A 12,968-nucleotide genomic window follows, 5' to 3' on the forward strand; every position below is an offset into this window, starting at 1 on the left:
GAGCACTACAAAGTGCTTCATATTATTCAAGTGCTGGAAATACAGGAATGAATGTAGCAGAAACATGTCTTCTCTCTTAAGCAAATCATCATTGTGGGAGGGAGTGACTGAATACAGAGGTCCTGAGAAATGAATAAACCATGTTGGAGGGTAATTACTACAATAAATGGAGGAAATCAGGATGATAAGGACAAAGGCACCTGGTATAGACTTAAAAGTAAGAACAGTCTCAATAATTCATATGTGGGGCTAAATGATAATACCAAGTTTCCAAAGATGGTTTTGTAGAACATGGTTCCAAATTCAACTCGAGTGAAGAAGTTGATATCCTGGCTAAATCTTTATACCTTTTTAGTTTTTTTTTTTTTTAATTATAATTGATTTACAATATTCTGTCAATTTCTGTTGTAAAACAAAGTGACTCAGTTATACACATATATACATTTCCTTTCACATTATCCTCCATATGTTCCATCAGGAGTGGTTAGATATAGCTCCCTGTGCTATACAGCTACACCTCATGACTGATTGACTCAAAATGCAGTCATTTGCACCAACCACCCCAAACTCCCAGTCCATCCCTCTCCCTCCTCCTCCCCATCAGCAACTACAAGTCTTTTCTCCATGTCCATGAGTTTGCTTCCTTTCTGTATTTGGGTTCCTTTTGAGCTGTATATTACATTCCAGATGGAAGTGATATAACATGTTATTTGTGTTTCTTTTTCAGACTTACTTCCCTTAGTATGAGAATCTGTCGTTCCAACAATGTTGCTGCAAATGTTTGAATAGTTTTTGTCAGAGTCCTTAGGCTTTTCTATACATAGTATCATGTCATCTGCATAGAGAGACAATTTCACCTCTTCTCTTCCAACTTGGATACCTTTTATTTATTTTGTCTGATTGCTGTGGATAGGATTTCTAACACTATGTGGAATAAAAGTTGTGGCAGTGGGCATCCTTGCCTTCTTCCAGATTTTAGCTGCAAGCCTTTCAGCTTTCTCCACTGAGTGCTGTACTGCCTGTGGGTTGTCAGAAATGACTTTTATGATGTTATGTTATGTCCCTGCTATACAAACTACAGTAGGAATTTTTATCCTGAATGGATGCTGGGTTTTGTTAAATGGTTTTTCTCCATCTCTTGAGATGATGATGTGGGTTTTGACATTTCTATTGTTAATGTGGTGTGTGTTGTTTGATTTGCATATATTGAACCATTCTTGTGAATTTGGAATGAACCCCACTTGGTTGTGGTGTATGATCTTTATTATATGTTTTGGATTTGGTTGGCTAAAATTTTGTTGAGAATTTTTGCACCTCTATTCATTAAAGATATTGGCCTACAATTTTCTTTTTTGGTAATCTTTGTCTGGTTTTGACATCAGCGTGATTGTGACTTCATAGAATGATTTTGGAAGTGTTCCTTTTCTTCTTCAAATTTTTGGAAAAGTTTAAGAAGAATGGGTATGAATTTTTCTTTGCATGATTGGTAGAATTCTCCCATGAATCTATCTAGTCTTGGAATTCCATTTGTATGGAGTGTTTTTATTACATATTTAATTTCATTTGTACTGATTGGACTGTTCATTTGATCTGTCTCTTCATGATTTAGTTTTGGCAGGCTGTATGTCTCTGAAAACTTGTCCATTTCTCCAAGTGGTCAAATTCGTTGGCATATAATCATTCATAATATTCTTTTATATATATATATATATATATATATACACACATAATATTTCTGCACTATCCATTGGTATGTCACCTTCTTCATTTCTTACTTTATTTATCTGATTTCATCCTCTCCTCTTCTAGTTGAGTCAGTGCAGAGGTTTGCCAATTTTCTTTACCCTTTCAAAAAATCAGTAACTTGTTTTATTGATTTTTTCTATTTTTTGACAGTCTATTTTATTGGTTTCCTCTCCAAAATTTATGATTTCTCTCCTTGCGCTGGCATCAGGTTTTGTTGGTTCTTCTTTGACTAATTCTTTCAGGTGGTAGGGAAAGTTGTTGATTTCAGATTTTTTTTCTTTTCCGAGGAAGGCACGTATCGCTGTGAACTTCCTTCTAAGAAATGCTTTCATAGCATTCTAAAAATTTTGAATGGTTATGTTTTCATTATCATTTGTCTTAAGGATTTTTCTAAAATTTTCCTTGTTGACCCATTGGTTTGTAGTAACAGGTTTTTAGTCTCCATATAGTCAGGTTTTTTTTTTTTTTTCCATTACTTTTCTGGTGGTTACTAGTTTCATGCCACTGTGGTCAGAGAAGATAACTGAAATAATTTCTATACTCTTAAATGTGATGAGGTTAGTTTTGTGCCCCATTATGTGGCAATGTTTGAGAATGTTCCATGGATGTATATTCTGCTTTTTGGATGTAATGTAATGAGAATATCAATTAAGTCTAATTCTTCTTTTGGGTCATTTAGGATTGCTATTGCCTTACTGATACTCTCTCTAGAGGATCTGTCCATTGATGTGACTGGGGTGTTAAAAACTCCTACTATTACTGTATTCCTGTCAATTTCTCCTTTTTGGTCTGTTCATATTTGGTATATATATATATGGGTGTTCCTATATTAGGGACATATATATTGACAAGTATAATAACCTCTTCTTGAATTGATCTTTTATCATTAAACAGTGTCCTTCCTTGTCTTTCTTTATGGCCTTCATTTTAAAATCTATTTTGTCTGATATAAGGATCGAGACTCAGCCTTTCCTGTATTTCCCATTCACATGAAATGTTTTTTTTATTTTCATCCCCTAACTTGCAATATATATTTTGACCTTTGCCCTAAGGTGAGTTCCTTATAGGCAGCATATTGTAGGCTCTTATTTTTCATCCAGTCTGTCACTCTTGGCCTACTGATTGGAGAACCCATTGCATTGACATTTAAGGTACTTATTGAGAAATATGTATTTATTGCCCTTTAAACCTTGATTTCCAGTTTTTTTCTACATTTTCTCCGTGTTCCTTTTTTGTTTTGGTTGGATGATTTCCTTTATTCTATGCTTGTGCCCTCTTTTTCATTTTTCTAAATGTATTTTGATTTTGATTTGCAGTTACCCACTTTTTCACATAGGTGAAGCCCTTCCTGTATTTGCTTGCTTTAACCTGACAGTCATATAGCCTCAAAGACATACATTCTAAAAATAGAATCTATATGTTCTTACATTCCTTCCCCACGTTTTCTAATTTTGATGTCCGTTTTTAATATTTTCATGTATAGTCTTTTTGCTGTTTCTTGCATTCATATCTCTTTAAAAATCATTTTTTTTCTTTTAGTTATGTATACTGGTTATTTGAGTGATTAATTTCCAATTTTGATGTCTTCCATGCTATTTCTTCTTTCATTTTTATGTAGAGGACCCCTTTCACTATTTTAGAACGGGTTTAGTATTGCAGTATTCTTTTAGTTTTTGTCTCCTGAAGAAATTCTTATTTTTTTCCTTCTATTTTAAATGATAGTCTTGCTGGATAGAGTATTCCAGGCTGCAGGTGTTTCCTTTTAGATATCTGAATATATCATGACACTCTCTTCCGGCCTGTAGTGTTTCTGTAGAAAATCAACTGAAAACCTTATGGAGGTTCTCTTATAATTAACTCTTTTACCCTTTCTGACTTCACAATCCTTTATTTAACTTCTGCCATTTTTAGTATAATATGTCTTGTTGTGAGCCTGTTGGGTTCCTCTTGGTTGAGGACCTCTGTGCTTCCTGTATCTAGAGATCAGTTACCATTTGATTTGGAGAGTTTTGAGCCATGATTCCTTCAAACATATTTTCAGTCCCCTTTTCTTTTCCTCTGCTTCTTGAATCCCTAATATCCTAGATTGGCCCACTTCATATTATCCCATAGGTCTCTAAACCTGCTTTCATGTTTTTTCGTTTGGTTTCTGCCCACTGTCCTGACTGGGTGATTTTCATTATTCTATCTTCCAAGTCACTAATTTGTTCCTCTGCATTAATCCTTCTGCTCTTCAGTGCCTTTTAATCAGCTTGCATCTCAGAAAATGAAGAATCTAATTTTTCTAGGCTCCTCATTGTATTTTCCAGTTCCGTTTCAAAGTCATCTGCATTACCATTCACATCTGCTTTTAATTCCTTCATATTTGTTCTTATTTCCTTCAGTATTTTCACCATCTCCTTTTTGAACTTTGTTCTTATAGGCTGCAGAGGTCTGTTTCATGTTTTCTCCTTCAGGTGAATTCTTCTGTCTTTTAACTGGGAATGGTTGCTGAGTGTCTTCATTTCACTTATCTTTTCTTATTCTGTGAGTATACGGAAAAACCACTAATGTATTCTGGAAGGCTATTTATATGTACTAGGGCGCATGAGGATTCTGTGAGTTCTTACTCTTTATTTTTAGGGTGCTGTGCATCCTTCCAGGGAGTTGGAGGAAATGGGAAGCGCTAGTAGCCAGTGCCTCATTGGTGGGCCCCTGTAAGTCGCAAGGACCTACAGGAAGGTGGTGCAGGATTCTCCTAGTTGAAGGGATCTTGGAGGTGACAGTGACCCTCCAGAATATGGTGGCACCTAGAGCATGTGGCAGTGGCAGCATCAGGGCATGCTCATTACCAGGGACCTGGGAACAACAATGGGTGGTACTGAGTTGCAATGCCTACCATTGTGATGACTTATGAGGAGACTGGGGAGTTGGGGTTACCTGTTGATGAACCCCTAGTGGTTGTGGCCCATTACCACCTCTGGAGTCTGAGATGACTGAGTTTGCCCCCAACACCTGAAGACCACACAAGTGTCCCATGATGCTTAGCCCATTAAGGAACCACTGCTACCCTCAGCCCACACAAAAGGGGCCCCACTGCTCAAAGATACAACATTCAAGAGTCCATGCACACACAAAGAAAGATATTCCTCTGGTCGTCTGCCACTCTGCCCCTTGACCTCCCCAACAATGAGGCCTTGCTACTCCTGTGGGCCCAGACCTCCTTCTGAGTTCCCTCAGCTATGGTGCTCTTCACCCTAGCCCATGATGCACAGCTCCCTAGCTCCGCATTCTGACTCCATGCAGCCAACCCTAGTCCTCTCTCCATAACAGACCTCCAGAGCCTGTGTCTCAGCACCCAGTCCCTACTGTGTGGAACAGGCTGTGGTGTCTTGGGAGGTGGTGCCAGTGCTTTGGGTGGCTCTCGCTCTCTGCTTTGCCCTCCTCAGTCCAGCTGTCAGGCTTTTCATTGAGGCTTTGAGGGCCCTCAGTTTGGCTGATCTGTTCATCAGGAGGTTTCCCAGGGTGTGGGGTCCCTTCCCTCTATCAGCTCCCACTCAGAGGCGGTATTCATTTCTCTCTTTCTCTCCCCCTCTCTCTTCCTTTCTCCACCCAGTTATGGGGCAGGTTTCTTACCCCTTTTTGAGGCTTAAGGTCTTCAGCCAGGATTCAGTAGATGTCCTGTGAGAATTTTACTATATGTAGATGTTTTCTGATGTGCTTGTGGGAGAAGGTGAATGAATGCACATGTGTTATTCCTTCACCGTCTGGATCCCACCACCAGAAACTTCTATATATTTTAGTATCCTTACCAAATTCAAACATCTTGCATAAAAATTAAATCTGATAAACATATTAAATCCTCCAGAAGGAGGTAATACTCACCTGACTCTTCTTCTCCTTTTATGTTTTACACAAAGAATGAAAATAATTGTAAAAACGAGGTCAGTTACATAAGAACATGCAAGATGACTTCAAATTGTCCTAGTGATTTTAATGAAGATCTTTTACTTGATCTCATCTTTTCACAGTTCACTTTTTTTTTCCTATCTAGGGCCATATCTACAGCATATGGAAGTTCCCAGGATAGAGGCTGAATTAGAGTTCTGCCTGCCAGCCTATGCCACAGCAACAGAAGCACTGGATCTGACTGCTTTGGCCACTTACACTGCAGCCTGTGGCAATGCCAGATACTTAACCCAATGAGCAAGGCCAGGGACTGAGCCCACATCATCACAGAAACTATGTCAATTTTTAACCCCTTGAGCTACAACAGGAGCTCCCCATAGGTCATCTTTAATTAACAGGTTGTGTATGTCATAGTTAGCAAATCTCCCCATAGAAATACAGTGAAGCCACTATGAGGAAATCCCTGTAGCATTTGATGGAAAATTTAAGTTTGCATTGTCAGGAGAATATTTATTGGCACTGACCTGTTACCAGTCTCCCAGACATAGTCATTTAATCCTAAATGCTTAGAGACCAAGGCTTATATTCTGAAATTCTCATTGACTTAACACCCTAAAGAAAAGTCGATGTTACAAAACACCTCTCCATGAAATCTAGGTAAGAGGAATATTCTAGTTTACCTTTACTGTTAATATTATCATCAATTAGTATTTATTTTTCTGAATTATTAAGCATTTTCCTTGTTAGATTTCAACAATTTATGTATCATTCTGGCTACTCAAAAACACAAGACTATGGGAAACAAGGACGAAAAAAATTATTGCAACTCATGCTGACCTCTGATTCAAAGGTAGAACTTCAAATCATACAGGTAAGGACAGAATATAATTCTGTTAGATAATTTGGGCATGCATATAGAAAGTTATTTTTATCTTAGCTAAATAAGAAAGTGCCCTATGTTTAATATTTTAAAACAAAAAAATAAAACTTGTCCCAGCTTGTAATTTTTAATGGATATAAACCATTTTGACCAAAGAATTTATGTAATTAGACAATTGAATATTTTGTAGATCACTAATACAAAGAATGTAGACTTTGAAAAGGAAACAAATTTTTTTTCTCACAAATAATATTAAGATTTAAAGGATTTCTGCTCTTCTATTTCAAAGTGTTAGAAAACTAAAGTATAAAGGCATAGATTACATTTATTAGCCTTTATGTGCTATTACATACTTCAGAAAATCTTACATAATTGTTTCCGGAAATGGTATAATATTAAGTAAGGTAATTCCTGTAGATGAAAGATGTACAGATTCTTAAACAATGGATTTTGAATAATGTCCTTTGTAAACTCTTCTTCATAACTGTCAATTTGCAGATGACAAATAGTTCATTACAGGATTCCTGGTGGAATACTGAAAACAAATTCACTCATCTCAGGTCACTGGAGAAGAGGTAGGATTGGAATCAACCACGCTTTTTTTCCTATAGTAATGTACTTCTGTTCTTAGAAGTATAAGTCACAGAAACCTTCAAAATACCAGTACTATAAAAGGAAAATGTGCATGCACATATGAAACAAAAGCAATGCTAGAGGATACAGAATTGATTCTAGATAGTGAAGGGTATATAAGATACTCTTGATATTTCCAGGCACCAAGTCTACTTTATTAAGTAACATTATATAAAAACGATGCTTTACATAAAGATGGAAGGACTTAGATATTTGAGCATATTCAAAAAGAAAAATGTATTTAACATGACACTGAGAAAAGAAATCAAAGAAGTGATAACCTATGGGTATTTATTTTCTTGGCATTTCACAATAAATTTCTGTATCCTTAGTTATTTCCATGCAATTCCTAAGACAGAAAATCAACATATCTCTTTATGCTATTAAAACATTCACTCTTGAGAATATATAAAAATTAAAATTCTCTCAATTATAAATGTATAAGCATACATATATATACACATATATACAAACACAGAAAGACATATTCTTACATATATACACCTGAAAACTGATTTGACATTTATCTAAGATACTCTAGTAAAAAAATTAACACACATTACTTGGGAATACTGAACCAAATATGGGTAACATAGATCTGTATATTATTCTCTAAAAATTCACAAGAACAAGTTTTTCCACTTTAAGCATCCTCCCTAGAATTTCCAACATTTTTATGGGAATCCTGTTTTTCTCAGTCAAGATCTTAAAGGCTTACACGGAACAGAAATGAATGTCCCCTATAGGTGTGTGCTCCTGTAGCCAGAGTAAATGAAGAAGCTGAAAGAAGAATTCTGCTCCTCATAAAAAGAAAATTTTGAAAGGAAAATTATACACACACTAATTTCAAAACTGTCTTCTCAACAAGTGTCAAGTCAATGAGAAGTTCAATATGACTGAGGATAACCACTCCTGGACAACTGAATTTATCCTCATAGGATTTAGTAATCATCAAGACCTGAGGACCATTCTGTTTCTGGTGTTTCTTACCATCTACCTGATCACCATGGTGGGAAACCTTGGTCTGGTGGCATTGATACTTGTAGAGCGTCATCTTCACACAATCAAGTGACCAAATGTAAATGACATTCCAAAATCTAGGCTACCAGGTTTCATCAGCAGTGAGCTAAATAACTATCCTGTGGTTTCAATTGTAATTAGTTATATTTCATAGCTATGTTTCAGAGTATAATACATTGCAATGTTCAACAAATTCAGCAAATGCTAGGAAATAAATCATTATATATAAAGGTCACCTCCTTTTTATATTTTTGGCAAATTTCTGGAATCCCAAGTTGTAAACTTACAAAATGCCCCATGTCCCAAATTCTCAAATATTGGTCCCGTCTTCACCAACAACATCTGACAGAAGTAAACTATATATTTTGATTTGATGCTCAATTTTAAGTTATTCGATAGATAGTTTGAATATGAAATCACAGTGAGTATATATTCTTTAATCAAGAACACTTTCCTCTTTAGACTAAGTCAATTTTCTTTCAAGTTCTCTGAATTCCAGGATCTGCATATAGGAGATTTATAAATCTGTACTTGAAAATGATGCTCCTTATATAGTAGTAGACTGCGAGTACATATATCTTGATGATTTTCTCTCCGGATGACACATCCTCTGTTGTAAGTGAGGGTGTTAAGGTCCCCTATGGTTATTTTATTATTGTCAATTTCTCCCTTTGTATTGGTTATGATTTGGTTATATATTTAGGTGCTCTGAGTGTAATATCCTTTTCTTTTATTGATGTTCTTATCATTACATAATACTGTTCTTTGCATTTTACTATACCTTTTGTATTAGCCTTTTTTTGTCTATTATTATTATTGCTACTCCTGCTTACTTGTCATTTCCATTTCCATGAAATGCAAGTCATTTTGCATCCTCTCATCTTCAGTCTTTCTGTATCATTCCCCAGAAGTGAATCTCTTAAAGGCAGTGTATTAAATGGTCTTGTTTTTGATTCAAGCAGCTAACCTGTGCCTTTTGATCTGAGCATTCATTCTATTGATACTCAAAGTAATTATTGATAAGAATGTACTTATGATTGTTTTATTACTTGTTTATTACTTGATTTCTGGTTGTGTTTGTAGATTTTTCCTGTTCATTCTTTCCATCTTATTTCTTTCTTATTGGTGGCTTTATGGTTTTATTGAGGAGTATGCTTGTATTGTATTCCTTTTTGATTTTTGTATATTTATATTAGGTTTCTGATGTGTGGCTACTATGGTCTTCCTAAATGTAGCCCTGTATTGTATCTGCTTTTTTTAAATGGTGAATCATTTAAGTTAATATCATTCTATAGCTGTAACTCTTGTCGCTGGCATTTTGTGTTTCTGGTGATGTCTTTTTTTTTTTTTTTTTTTTTTTTTTGTGGTTAGGGCTGCACCATGGCATATGGAAGGTCCTGGTCGAGGGATCCAATTGGAGCTGTAGCTGCCAGCCTCTGCCACAGACACAGCAATGACAGATTTTATATATATACAAACATATATATGGATATATATGAGATATATAAATAAAATTATATAAATATGATTCACTTTGGTGTATACTGGAAACTAACACATCCTGATGTGTGTTGGCAACTGAATCTCCCCACAGAGATATACTGATGTCCCTCCGAGGATTCCCTAAGGATCTGATGAAATAGTTTAACTTCTCATTGTAAAGAAAACAATTTTTTCAACTCTAACCTTGTTGTTTTTCCATATATTCACTATTAAATCCACATGTTCTGGAGATAAGCGTCTATTACTTCTGAAATTCTATGAGATTCATTCATTATAAAACAACATGAGGGTGTTAACACAACTTTATTCATGAAATATAGGTAAGGGAAATATTCACGTTTTTATTTTCTAATATTGGCCATACATTAATATTTACCTTATCTAAGTATTTTTGTCTGTTGTCAGATTTCAGCTACTCAGTTTATTCTTTTGCTCTTCTCAAAACTGAGGCCAGGAGAAACTTAGAAGAGATTCAAAAACCGCAAACACATTTCACCTTGTTGATTATATTTTGGACCTGAACACACAGGTAAGGACACAAACTTTACTGTGTTTAATAATTCAGGAACTTGCTTAGTGGAATAATTAGAGTGTGTTAACATTTAGTATTAAAATAAACAAATAAAATTTTCAGCCAGGGTCTTATTTTAATATTTGAATTATATGGAAAAACAAAACATACTCAAAATGGAATTCATAAGAACATAAACTCAAAATTGTACGAGTAGATCACTAAATTAATGATAGAAGTTAGCTCTTTAAAGTAAATTAAATTGCTTCTCAAAAAATGGGATTAAGATTTTAAAGGGTTTCATTTTTCTAAATGCAGAAACCTTAAGTATAAAGGGTAACTCATTATAGCTTTGAATCCCACTTTGCAACATACTTCAGAAAATCTTACATAATTTTCTTAGAAAACATAAAAATAGATCATTCAACTCAGATAAGAAATACTTAATTTTTTTTATAATGTATAAATTACTGAAAATTAATTGGATATATAACATGCATAGTCTAAGGTTTTATAACATGTTGATTTGATACAAATTGGTAGATGATTAATATCGTTCCAATTGCAGCATTAGCTAACACCCTATCATATCATGTAATTTCCATTCTTCTTATTAGTGGGAAATAATTTGAGATCTAGTCCTCTTAACAGTTTTGATGATATAGTACCATATTATTTAATATTCCACCCACAGTCGATCTCCCAGACTTATTTGTTATTAGTTGCAAGTAATCCACATGAACAACTCTCTTCCTATATTCCGACATCTAGAGCCCCTGGTAACCTCTATTTAATCTATCATGAGTGAAGCAATTTACTTTCCCACCACGATTTTCTCCCACTTCTCTATTCTCCACATACTAGGCAAATATTGTTAACCTCTTGTTCTCTTTGATTGACAAGCACTCTACATTGTGTCAGGTAATACCTCGATGGTTTTACTTGCATTCTCTAGGATATAGTGGTGCTGTACATCTTTTTCATAGGTTGTTTGGGGCCCCACCTGGATAGCCTTTTTGTAAAAAACATCTTTCAGTTCTTCTGTCCCATTTCTTAATCTGAATATTCGTACTTTTTTCAATTGAGTTGTCATGAGTTTTACATACTTTGGATAATTAACATTAATTTTTTTAAAAATGATGAGTTTTGGGTAATTTTCTTCTTTTGGTTAAAAAGGAAATTTCGTTTTCTTTTTTTCAGGAATTAACACATTTAAAAAATATTCTGTAAAATTATCCTTAATCTTTTAAATTATGACGTTTGACAATCTCTTTGTAGAATCGTCTTCAAATGGACTCCAATTTGTGGAAGTGGTGGCTAAAGCATTTCTGTAAGGACCACCAAGAAGTCATTAAGGAACATGGTCAGAAATCCAACAAGGGCAGAGAGAGCCCTTATCTAACTTGTGGCATCCCACTTTCTCTCTGTCTCAATAATCCATATATTTTCCAAATTAGAATCTTATATCTCCATAGTTTCAGTCACAACAAATTAAGCTATGACTTGGGATAACCACACTATGACAACAAGTTTATCCTCAACAGAATTGAACAGATAACCACAACTGAAGATTTTCTGTTTCTCGTGTTCCTTACCATCTATCTGATCACCAATGGTGGGAAACCTTGGTCTGGTGGCACTGATAGTTACAAGGGCGTCATCTTCCACACGCCAATGTACATCTTTCTGAGTAATCTTGCTCTTGATGGATTCCTGTTGTTCTGTGCCATTACCCCAAAGATGCTAAGAATTTCTTCTCTAAGAGCAGAATTATTTCCCTGTATGAATGCATGGCACAATTTTATTTTTTGCTTTGCCAAACGCAGACTGCTTCCTCCTGGCAAGCCATGGCCTATGATCGCTTTATGGCCCATCTTGCAACCCCACTGCTACAGTACACGCCCATGATGTCCAAGAAACTATAGCATTAAGATGACCACAGAGGCTTACATAGCTGAAACCTGACTCCATGATTCATGTCGGGCTTCTGTTTAGATTAACTTTCTGTGGCGTCATCAAATCCATTCATTTCTTTGTGATATAGTTCCTTTAATCCGGACTTTCCTGTTGGTTGACCCTTATATTCAATGAATTCATGATGTTTATCTTGTCTGGGTCAATTCAAACCTTCACTTTACCATAGTAATAATGTCTCTACCTTGCATCCTTTTTATAATTTTCAAAATTGAAACCAACAAGGGTACAGGGAAACCTTATCTACATGTGCATCCCACTTTCTCTCTGTCTCAATATTCTATGGATGTCTTCTCTCATGGTTCATTCGACCAAACTTCAGTTAAGAAGAAAATAAGAATATACCTGTTTCGTTTTTTATACTATATGTGATTCCTTTATTAAAACCCTTTTATCTATAGTCTAAGAAACAAAGAAGTATTAAAAGTCATGAAACAAATTATGAAGATGTCATAATATCCTGAAAATATATTTCCTGTGTTCCATATTATTTTAATTTGATTAATTATTTTTTCAAAGTCATGGAATACTGAGAAGGTGTTAAAATAACTACATTCTATTATTAAAAATTATTTAAAACATGATAGGTGTTATGAGACACATTCAGAAATGAGAGATTGTTTTTAAAAATATATGCCAATCTAATCTTATACATTCCATCCAGGAGCGAACTAAAATTTGCCAGGGTTGTAATTGTGTACAATAACAACTATTTGTTTCAGATTATAATGAGTTATAATTTCAACCAATCCAACAGAGACTAGAATAGAAATCAGTAACAGAAAGGTAGCCTCAGTTTTTATATTGGTGGCA

This window comes from Sus scrofa, unplaced genomic scaffold (assembly GCF_000003025.6).
Source record: "Sus scrofa isolate TJ Tabasco breed Duroc unplaced genomic scaffold, Sscrofa11.1 Contig319, whole genome shotgun sequence".
Classification (NCBI taxonomy): domain Eukaryota; kingdom Metazoa; phylum Chordata; class Mammalia; order Artiodactyla; family Suidae; genus Sus; species Sus scrofa.